The sequence below is a fragment of the Ovis canadensis genome, chromosome 3, assembly GCF_042477335.2.
Source record: "Ovis canadensis isolate MfBH-ARS-UI-01 breed Bighorn chromosome 3, ARS-UI_OviCan_v2, whole genome shotgun sequence".
Taxonomy (NCBI): domain Eukaryota; kingdom Metazoa; phylum Chordata; class Mammalia; order Artiodactyla; family Bovidae; genus Ovis; species Ovis canadensis.
In genome coordinates, this window is record NC_091247.1 from 18,993,202 (window position 1) to 19,004,263 (window position 11,062).

The 11,062-nt window shown below is 49.3% G+C and overlaps 1 long non-coding RNA gene across 1 annotated transcript; it reads left to right on the forward strand.

The window, feature by feature from the left end:
- The first annotated feature begins 206 nt into the window (after nucleotides 1-206).
- LOC138435459 (uncharacterized) lies at nucleotides 207-3,721 on the forward strand. Its single transcript, XR_011255113.1, has 2 exons — nucleotides 207-935; nucleotides 1,475-3,721. It is a non-coding gene; the product is annotated as an uncharacterized lncRNA (long non-coding RNA).
- The last annotated feature ends 7,341 nt before the right edge of the window (nucleotides 3,722-11,062 follow it).

An 11,062-nucleotide genomic window follows, 5' to 3' on the forward strand; every position in this document is an offset into this window, starting at 1 on the left:
TGCCCTGCTGCTGGGTAGGGTGGTGGCTGCAGAGTGGGAAGGAGAGACACGAACCCTGCTTCTCGCCAAGTGTTGTCCCAGCGAGGGCCCCGCTCCTCAGTGGCCTCCCGTCTATTCAGGAAAGGGCCTCGTGTGTTGCCTGTGCCGGGCACAATCGTGATGTGTGTGTTCCTAAAGCAAATTCCTCCCACTTGCCATGCGGGGCGGGGCGTGCACTGTCAGTTATTCCTGGGCCCTCCCCAACCCACAATGTGTAAAATCCACACTGGGTCAGGCTGAGACATCCCCTGGCCCAGCTGCACAGCCCACCCTGAGGCCCCACTGCCTCTGAGCCTGCCGCCTGGGGCCTGGGACCTTGAGGCCAGCCTCCCTGGATGTGCCCTCCTGAAGGTGACGGTCTTCCAGCAGATTCAGAACCCCATAGTCCTTTGACCCCCTACTGGCTCTCCAACCCTCCGTAGCCTCCGAGGTCCCCCTTCTCTTTAACCTCCTCCAGACTTAGGGTCCCCAGGAAACCAAGGACAGGGAGGAGGGGACTTGGGGGCCTGTAACAGAGGCCTCCAGAGCTTGGGACCTAGAAGGCTGGCTTTTCTATTGGGGAGGGGCATGGGGGTCATGCAGGGGGAAAAATCCTTATTTTCAGCCCCAGAAACTCTTTCTGAGATGTTACCCCAAAGGCCATGGGATTTAGAGACCAACTATCTTGCCTCTTCCACTTTCTGGCTCCTTTTCTAAAAGTTTTTAACGTAGCTTTTGTTCTCACAGAACCATCGAATACCACCATGCAGCCACCATGGAGAAAATGTTCATCCCTTGCACTGGTTAGTTTATTCATCAAATATGTACTGATGTCCATCGGATACAGGGCAGGGAGAACACAGAAAAGGAGAGGCAGGGCCTGCCCTTGGGGAGCTTCTGGTCTAGACGGGACACAGGTAAGTCATAGGGGAGTTTGGTGAGTTGGGGAGTAGCATGTCCATGTGTGTGCAGGTGTGTGTACAGGTGTATGCAGGTATGTGTACAGGTATGTGTACACATGTGCAGATTTGTGCAGGTGTGTGTACAGGTGTGTGCAGGTGTGTGTACAGGTGTGTGCAGGTGTGTGTACAGGTGAGTGCAGGTGTGTCTACAGGTGAGTGCATGCAGGTGTGTGTACAGATGTGTGCAGGTATATGTGCAGGTGTGTACAGGTGTGTGCAGGTGTGTGTGCACGGAGAGAAGGTGGATGCCTGTTACTTGAGGGGGGGTCCCAGGAAGACGTTATGGTGCTCTCTGCCCTGGCCCTCAGGGACAACCTCTGGGGCTTGGCGGCTGCCCTGTTCATCTTCAGTGGGAAGGAGAGGTGGGTGGGGGCTGAGGGATGGGAGGAGATGGGAGAAAACTAGCCGTTAGGAGCACATCCCTGCAGCAGGATGTGACAGTGGCTCGTTGTCCTGTTGATAAGCGGTGCTCAGGATGTAAACTTGGTCCTCAGGCTTCTCTCTACAGCTCCGCTTCGAGGCTGGAGGGGCATGGCGAGGGAAGATGTTCCACGGAGGAGACACAGCCCCCCAGAGGAGGCTGGTCTGCACCCCCCAGGGTGCCTTCACGCTGCCTGCCTGGGGGCTGGGCTCGCCTGTGAAGGAGGCTCCTCACCTCCAGGATGAGCCCCCTCTGCTCCGCCTTTCCTGTGCTAATGAATCCTGGATCCTTTAACCTTCCTCCCCAGCCTCTCTCTATGAGCAGGTAAATCATTTTAAAACGCACCTCTGCTCCTCGGTTTGCCTGCTCCGTCCAATAACTCAAACCTTGAAGAGCTGGCTTTGGTAAATGGCGGCTGAAGTGGGGAGGATTTGAACAACATTTTCAAATGTCTGAGCCACATGTGTCATAGCGTTTCCCACTGGGAAGGGGCCCCTTCTTCCTCTGCTTCCCGCCCCATCCCAGCCATGCAGGCATTCCAACATTTTCAAATATCTGAGTCACACGTGTCATAGAGTTTCCCACTGGGAATGGACCCCTCCTTCCTCTGCTTCCCACCCCATCCCAGCCATGCAGGCGTTCCCATCGCGACACTATTCACTCAGTATTCAATAGTCACTCACTGAAGCTGTGGAAGAAAAGTTATGACCAAACTAGATAGCATATTCAAAAGCAGAGACATTACTTTGCCAACAAAGGTCCATCTAGTCAAAGCTATGGTTTTTCCAGTAGTCATGTATGGATGTGAAAGTTGGACTATAAAGAAAGCTGAGTGCCAAAGAATTGATGCTTCTGAACTATGGTGTTGGAGAAGACTCTTGAGAGTCCCTCAGACTGCAAGGAGATCCAACCAGTCCATTCTAAAGGAGATCAGTCCTGGGTGTTCATTGGAAGGACTGATGCTGAAGCTGAAACTCCAAAACTTTGGCCACCTGATGTGAAGAAGTAACTCATATGAAAAGACCCTGATGCTGGGAGTGACCGAAGGAAGGAGAAGGGGACGACAGAGGATGAGATGGTTAGATGGCATCATCGACTCAATGGACATGAGTTTGAGTGAACTCCGGGAGTTGGTGACGGACAGGGAGGCCTGGCGTGCTACAGTCCGTGGGGTCGCAGAGTCAGACATGACTGAGTGACTGAATTGAACTGAAGCTGTCCTCTGTGACCACGGGAAGGAGTGAGGCTGTGTAGGGGAGACAGAAGAAAACAGATCATGCATAGTGGGACAGGGGCTGGAACAGAGAGACAGATTGATGATAGAATAAAAAGATGGCAGAGAAGGGGACATTTGAATTGGGCCTTGAGTGACAAATAGGAGTTTAACAGACAACCACAGAGCAAAGAAGAGAACAGAGTGAGCAAAGCCAGAAAAGCGAGGGCTGTGTTTGAAAGACACGAGGGTAACCTCGTGTGTTGCAGCTCCCTGTCATGTGAATTAGGAGAGGCGGCAAAGTCAAGTTTGCAGAGGGCTTGAGTGCCGAGCTAAGTAAATGACAGCCCTGCAGAGTGGCCAAGAGGGGCCCGAGCGACCCCTTTCATTTGGACTTCACTGTGATTTATCATTCCTTGGTGATGACATATTCTATTTGGAAAGGAGATGAGTTGGAAACACACATGTTCAGAGGGCAAATCACTTTATTTAAAAACATTCCAGCTGGAAACCAGTTGCAGACACCCACTGGAGCAGCCATGCTCCCCCAGCCAAGCGGCCTCTGCTCCCAGCAAACCAAGCCTGCCAGGGGCCTTGGGGTGTGCATTTGGTTTTATCTTTGATGACACCTCGAGCGAGGCCTCCCATGAGTCCTGCAGGGCTGAACCACCTCCGTTTATACAACCGTTCAACGGAAAATCTCAGAGGATGGCTGGTGAACACACTCACACCCCACAGTGGAAAGACAGAACATACTTCTCCTGAATGCCTGAATATTCTCTTTTTTACAGGCAGGTGTGTGCTCTGGTAGAAAGAACAGTGTACTTGATATTTTAAAAATGCCTGGTTTTGAATTTTGTCCCCACCACGACATTTAACGTTTCTGACAAAATGGTGAACTCACTGAGTCTGAGCTTTCGAATTTGTCAAGTGGAAATGGGAGGGTTATTATGTTAAACTGGACAAGATCACGTACGGGAGGACCAGCCCAGAGAGGTAGTAAGTAAATAAGTAGCATGTTTGTCCTTTCTTGAGAAACTGATCTTCTGGTTTGGGAATTTATTTTGGAAAATATTGGTCTAAATAAACGTGTACTTGACACCTGCATTCATGTATACATTTGGTAAATCTTAATATTTATCCATCTCCTGCTTCATGATCGGCCATGGCATGGTATTGAGGAAACAGGAAAGGCCTTGTCTTACCTTTGGGGAGGCTCCACGTCTGGGGGGAGGGCAAAACGAGTGAGTGTCTCCTGTCTGGGTCCCCAGGTCCAGCTGGCACTGCCCTTCCCTGCAATAGTCCTGAAATGTGAATCTGATCCTGCTTTACTGCTGAGTGGGTCCCTGGTGCCTAATGGTAGGTAAGCCCCTGCTGACCTCAATTCCCTAGAGCTCTGGTCCCAGTGGCCCCTCTAGACACACATCCTATACCTACTCCTCCTGTTTGCCCTGAAGCCTCCAGCCCGGACTGTGCCTCTGGGACACAACTGTGTCTTCACATCTTATTCCGTTTGTCCGTTGCCTGCTAGAACTCTGACCGCCCAGCTTGGGTACCTCCTCACCGCATGCTCCTGCCCGTTAGACCCATCATAGGCACTGATGTCTGGGTTTGTTACAGACACTCATCTTGCCCGGGGGCCCCTCAAGGGCAGGGCCTCTTTTTAGCTCACTCTGATTCCCCAGGGGAAGGTCCTCGGACTGGTTGCAGGGGCTCAATAAATTCAGCTGAACCGAAGGTTTGTTTTAAAGATGCAGGCTGCTTCTTTTTAATGCGCCTTATTAGTCAGCAGCTTTGGAAAGAGAGGTCCCCCAAAACGCGTGACCCTCACACCTGGCCTGAGGCAGGAGGTGGCACTGGGGAGGCCATGCTGCTACTCAGGACCCCGGAGCCATGGGGACACAGCCAGGAGGCTGGCCGCCCAGAGCACGTGCCTGTTGAACCAGCATAGCCCCTCCGCACCCCCTCCTCCCGCCCTGCACCTTCTATTTCCAGTTCTGTTTTCTGCATCTTGCTGCCTGGGCCCTTCTTGGCAAGTCATCTTGATCTCTTCGGAAAGTGGAGGGGGGTTTGTTTTTGAAAGTGCTTACTGATATTCCCAGAGGGCTGCAAGGAGCATCTGCAGAAACAGTCAGTGTTGTCTAAAACGTATTCATGCACAGCTCTGCTCCGGTCTCTCTATGGCCTAGAAGCCTTTGATAAACAACAACAGCAGCAACCGCAGCAATAATAAAAGCAGGCTGCCATTCGAGAGCCTCCCATGTTGCTTGACGGCTTCCCTGGTGGCTCAGTTTGTAAAGAATCCACCCGAAAAGCAGGAGCCCCGGGTTCGATCCCTGAGTTGGCAAGATCCCCCGGAGAAGGAAATGGCAACCCACTCCAATATTCTTACCTGGAAAATTCCATGGACAGAGGAGCCTGGTGGGCTACAGTCTATGGGGTCACAAAGAGTTGGACACGACCGAGGGACTATACCATCACCATGTGGCTTCTTCACTGTTACTTTAAGGGGCTGTTACACTTAACACAGACAAACCCAATAACCTAACCAATTCAGGTTTGAATCTAGGCTTAGTTGACAAAGCTCTAGATTTTAAAGCCACAGCCTTGTGGAAGACAACCCAGCAGAGAGGGAGGTCACAGACGAGAGGCAGAGGGCACGATGGTTGAGGTGAGCAGGAAAGGGAAACATCATCTGCTGTGGTCTGAGAGAGGCAAGAGCCTGAACTAGGGCCTCAGAATACTTTCAGTTCAGTTCAGTTCAGTTCAGTTCAGTCACTCAGTTGTGTCTGACTCTTTGCAACCCCATGAATCGCAGCACGCGAGGCCTCCCTGTCCATCACCAACTCCTGGAGTTCACCCAAACTCATGTGCATCGAGTCAGTGATGCCATCCAGTCATCTCATCCTCTGTCGTCCCCTTCTCCTCCTGCCCCCAATCCCTCCCAGCATCAGGGTCTTTTCCAGTGAGTCAACTCTTCACATCAGGTGGCCAAAGTATTGGAGTTTCAGCCTCAGCATCAGTCCTTCCAATGAACACCCAGGACTGATTTCCTTTAGGATGGACTGGTTGGATCTCCTTGCAGTCCAAGGGACTCTCAAGAGTCTTCTCCAACACCACAGTTCAAAAGCATCAATTCTTTGGCACTCAGCTTTCTTCACAGTCCAACTCTCACATGAATACATGACCACTGGAAAAACCATAGCCTTGACTAGATGGACCTTTGTTGGCAAAGCAATATCTCTGCTTTTGAATATGCTATCTAGGTTGGTCATAACTTTTCTTCCAAGGAGTAAGCGTCTTTTAATTTCATGGCTGCAGTCACCATCTGCGGTGATTTTGGAGCCCCCCAAAATAAAGTCTGACCCTTTGCGACCCCGTGGACTGTTGCCTGCCAGGCTCTTCTGTCCATGGGATTCTCCAGGCAAGAATACTAGAGTGGGTTGTGATTCCCTTCTCCAGGGCATCTTCCCAACCCAGGGATCCAACCCACGTCTCTTGTGTCTCCTGAACTGGCAGCGGATTATTTACCCCTGAGCCACCTGGGAAGCCCAGCAGGAAAAAACCTCAATCAGCAGAGGTGCTTTCCCAGCCCCATAGGGAAAGTCTTCCAGTCCCCGCAGTGAGCATCGTCTGCCCGTGACATTGAAGGCCCAGGAAGCAGAACTCAGCCACCACGGTTTAGGGGTCTGGGCGGGCGTGACCCCTCCTGCACCCTGTGGGCTGCTGGAGCAAGGGGACTTTCTTATGGATGCCAGTCCCGTGGGAGCATTCTGGGCGGCAGCCTTCCCCTCCTTGTCCTGGGTGCACTTGGAGTCAGGGGCTCAGCACTCTGATCTCCCACCCTGCTAGAGAGACCAGGGGAACAGATGAAACCAGTTTCCCACCCTGGCACTCACGGCTCTTTGCAACCTGGGGCACCCGGATTTCATGTGCAGCCTGATGGATTTCTCACCGTCACCCCAAACCCTGGCTCTATCACTGGGCTGTTCCCTCGGCCTCCCTCTGGCCAGCTGCCCCTCAGGCTGCACTGCCCAGGCCCAGTGTCACCCCTGGGAAGCTGAGCCTACCCTCCTCCTCCCCTCTCTCTCCCAGGGTCCTGCTCATGGGCTTCCTTCACTAGACAGAAAAGCTTTGGAAAGAGCAGGGATTTCGCCGATCTTCCCACGAGATGCTTGGCATGGGAAAGGGTTTCAATGACTTTTTGATGGATGAATGAAGACTTAAGCCACTTTTCCACAAACCCAGAGTGATGGAAAGGAAGCAGATCAGTTTCCCCACAGGCTCAAGCAGAAAATGATGGGAGCCACGCAGGGACATGAATGATAGAGGTGAGCACTGTCCTGTGATGACTTCTGGGAGGCTAAGGTGACCTCATCAGCTCAGGAGCGGGCAGTTCTGCACCCAGCTGACAGTGCCTGCTGGACCCAGGGTCCTCCAGCCCTCACTCCCCTGTGGGTTTCAGGTGATGCTGCAGAAATAACACAGATGGGAAAACTGAGGCCTCGGAGCTGAAGAATCAAGTCACCTGCTTGATAAAGGTAGCTTCTGACTTCCTGTTCCTGCTTTGCACATGGGCCACGAGGCACTGTGGGCCTCGTGGAGAATATTCCAGACTTGGATCCAGAACATGTGGGTTTAAGTGTGGTTTCCATCTCTGATAACCTCACATTGATACCCACCCCCCCACTTTCCAGAGCCTCAACTCCTCATTCAGGGAACAGGCATGGTTTCCTTTCTGCTTACTTCACTGAGATGCACCAACGAAGAAAAGAAGTGAAAAGTTTCATAAATGATAAGGACTTCCTTCAAACACGGATTTTATTTTATATTTTTATCTAAGGATTGCAAATTAGATGAAAGACCAGTAAAGCCATGACTTTTTTTTTTCCAAGATTTTTTTTTTTGGATGTGGACCATTTTAAAAGTCTTTATTAAATTTGTTACAATATTGCTTCTGTGTTATATTTTGGCTGAGAGGCATGAGATCTTAGCCTGACCAAGGATTGAACCCATACTCCCTGCACTGGAAGGCAAAGTCTTAACCACTGGATCACCAGATAAGTCCCTAAAGTCTTGACTTAAAAAGAAAGCTTACAGGAAAGACAATCACCACTACGTGATTAAATCTGCTAACCAGTATGCACCGACTTTTGCTTTATCTTGTGTTTGCCTTCTAAACTCTTTAATCTGACTTGGTGACCTAAGGAAACACACACACACACACACACACACTCAGCTTGGTTGGTGAGAACTTCCATAAACACAGTAGATAAAATCTTAGTTTCAGGAGGTGTTATTACTATTACCTACTTCTAAAAACAGAAGTGGGAAGATATTCGATAAACATTGAGTTTGTATACTTAATGTAAAAGAACATTTAAAAAAGAAACAAATCAGGAAAAATATTCCAATAGAAAAATGGACGGAAAGCCCAAGGTAGAAAATGTAAATGCCCAAATAAGTGCTCAAATAAAACCTTAACCACATCAGAGACAAAAGACCGCAGTTAAAAATAAAGAAAGTATAGTGTTTTGCATATAAAACCAAAAGTAAAAAATATGATGATACACATCAAAGTAACGAAAGGATATTTCACCACAAAATTTTACTTCTAAGAGAATATGCTAAATAGTTAAGAATATACTCAAAGATTTAGTTACGAGAATGTTCCCCACTAATAGTGTTGACTTGCAGTTAAGGATTGGCTATAACCAATATAATGGTAGGGGATTGGTGGTCTTTCAGTGGGCTACTTAAGTGCCAGCAAAAGTGATATTAGAGTATACACACACACACACAAACACACACACACACAGAGTTCTAGCATGATACATGGTTAATCTCTAGGTGTGAAATTATGGGTAACTTTTACAGTTTTTGTTGTTGTTCAGTTGCTAAGTCATGTCTGACTCTTTTCGACCCCATGGACTACAGCACGTCAGGCTTCTCTGTCCCTTACTATCTCCTGGAGTTTGCTGCTCAAACTCATGTCCACTGAATTGGTGATGCCATTCAACCATTTCATCCTCTGTCGCCCCCTTCTCCTCCCACCTTCAAACTTTCCCAGCCTCAGGGTTGTTATCTTTATTTTTGTGTTTGCAGTGAACATGCAAAATCGCTGTAATAAGAAAGCACTTGTGGGTGCTCTCATTGGTGGAATGGTCTTCCCACACATTGCCTTAGACCCTCACTAGAAGCGTGGAGAGGGCAGGGGGGCTACAAAGGTGGCGTCACTGGCCACAGCCACAGGGGAGCTGGGGGAGGACTCAGGCTCCCCTACCCCCAAAACCAGCGCTCCCTGAGTGCCAAGTGATGTTTGGGAAAGGGGCAGCCTCTCTGATGCCCTAGTGAAGGATGCTTCCCTGCGGGGAGAGGGGGGACTGTCACATCTCTCTGGCTCTCTTCTTAAACCAAGCTTGGGAATTCCCTGGTGGTCCAGTAGTTAGGACTCCAAGCTTCCACTGCAGGGGCCATGGGTTCGACCCCTGGTCAGGGAACTAAGATCCCATAAGCCATGAGGCATGGCCAAAAAAAATAAATAAACCAGCCTCATTAGAATGTCAGACATGGTCCTGCCACCAGGAGCTCTGCAGCTCCCGGAGGCCTGAAGAAGCCCACCCTAGCCTCCCAGTTCCTTCATGTGAATCTGCAGGGCCCTACGTTCTCTGGGAGGCTGAGCTCTAGGTAGGGACCTCGGCCTGCCCTGCCTGTACCCACAATGAGCAGGAGATGCTGGCAGGTCCATGTGCCTCCCTGAGCCTGTTTCTCCAGCTTCACAGTGGCCGTGGGGTCTTCTATCCAGTGGAGGCCTTGAAGGCCACCCTAAAGAACTCAGGTTTAGTCAGTGGAAGAAAACTCCCCATGTGATTCTGCCAAGCGGAATCCCAAAGGCCTCATTCTCCTGACCAGGGTCCATCAGGCTCAGCTGCAATGGGCAAGGCTAAGCTGGAGGGATTTGCACCCCAGAGAGGTATTCCCTGCTCAGAGTGCAGGGGGTGGCGTGGCCCTGGGTCAGTGCTGTGATGACCCTAAGGTCAGGGGTCACTTCAGCCTCCCTCCCACAAGTGGTACCTCGACACAGGAGTCCGACAGTGAGCAGGGAAGAGTGACATCCACACCTGTGTGGTTAGCAGGCACCTTGCTGAGCCCTGAAGATTTGGAAGATGAAGACCGTTCTCTGAGGAAACATTTTCCAGATGTTTTTGGAGAACAGGAGCTATTTCTGAAAGACGAGAGACTTCCTTTCTGTAGCTACCAGATGTTTTCCCTCGTACACTGTCGTCCTTCAAAGAACTAGAGAAGTTTATCATTATTTTTCACCAGTGAGATATGGAAAGATGGGTTTATTATCCCATTTTATGAATAGGACACACTGAGGCTTGGGCAGTTCAGTGGCCCTCCGCTAGCCAGAGCTTGTTTGTGGTGGACCCAGGAGTTCTAGTTCTGCCTTTTTAGCTAGTAACTTTTTCACTTCTTGCCCACACCCATGATGATATTTTTTTTTTTTAAGCTTAAAGCCCTGGGTGAAATAATGGTTTTTCCACTTACTGGTTGAATAATCTTGAGTTGGTTATTTGTAGCCAGCTAAAATACAGGATGTCCAGTTAAATTTAAATTTCAGATGGTGAAGTTTATTGCATGTTCCATGCAATATTTGTAAGCAACTTAAGTGTCCACCACAGAGGAATGGATAAAGAAAATGTGGGATATATAGATAAATTTAGATACACACACACATAACACATACAGTGGAATAGCAGTCAGCCATAAAAAAAGAATGAAATTTTGCCATTTGCATCAATGAGGATGGACTTGGAGGGCATTATACTATATTATATCACATATATGTGGAACCTAAAAAATACAACAAACTAGTATGTGGTTAGTCACTGAGTCCAACTCTTTGTGACCCTATGGACTGTAGCCTGCCAGGCTCCTCAGTCCATGGGATTTTCCAGGCAAGAATACTGGAGTGGGTTGCCATTTCCTTCTCCAGGAGATCTTCCTGACCCAGGGATTGAATCCATATCTGCTGTACTAGCAGGCAGATTCTTTACCACTGAGCCACCGGGGAAGCCCACAGCAAACTAGTAAATTAATCAAAAAAAGGAAGCAGACTCACAGATCTAGAGAGCAAATGGATGGCTACCAGCTGGGAGAGGCAAGAGGGGAGGGGCAGAATAGGAGTGGGGGCAAAAACGGTTATTTTGAGATTATAGGAAATCCTGTGTGTGAAACTTTTGAAAATGGTAAAGCACTATATAATTTAAAGAACCTTTAATTCAATTAAAAAAAAAAAACAACTAGGCAGGGATAGATTTGGCGAGGGGAGTTGGCCTGTTAGCATGGTGGTAGCTATTAGCCTGTCAAGTAATTTGATTCCAACTTCTGTAGGTATTTTCTCATCAGTCACTGATTGCTAAGCACAGGTATTTGGCCCTCAAG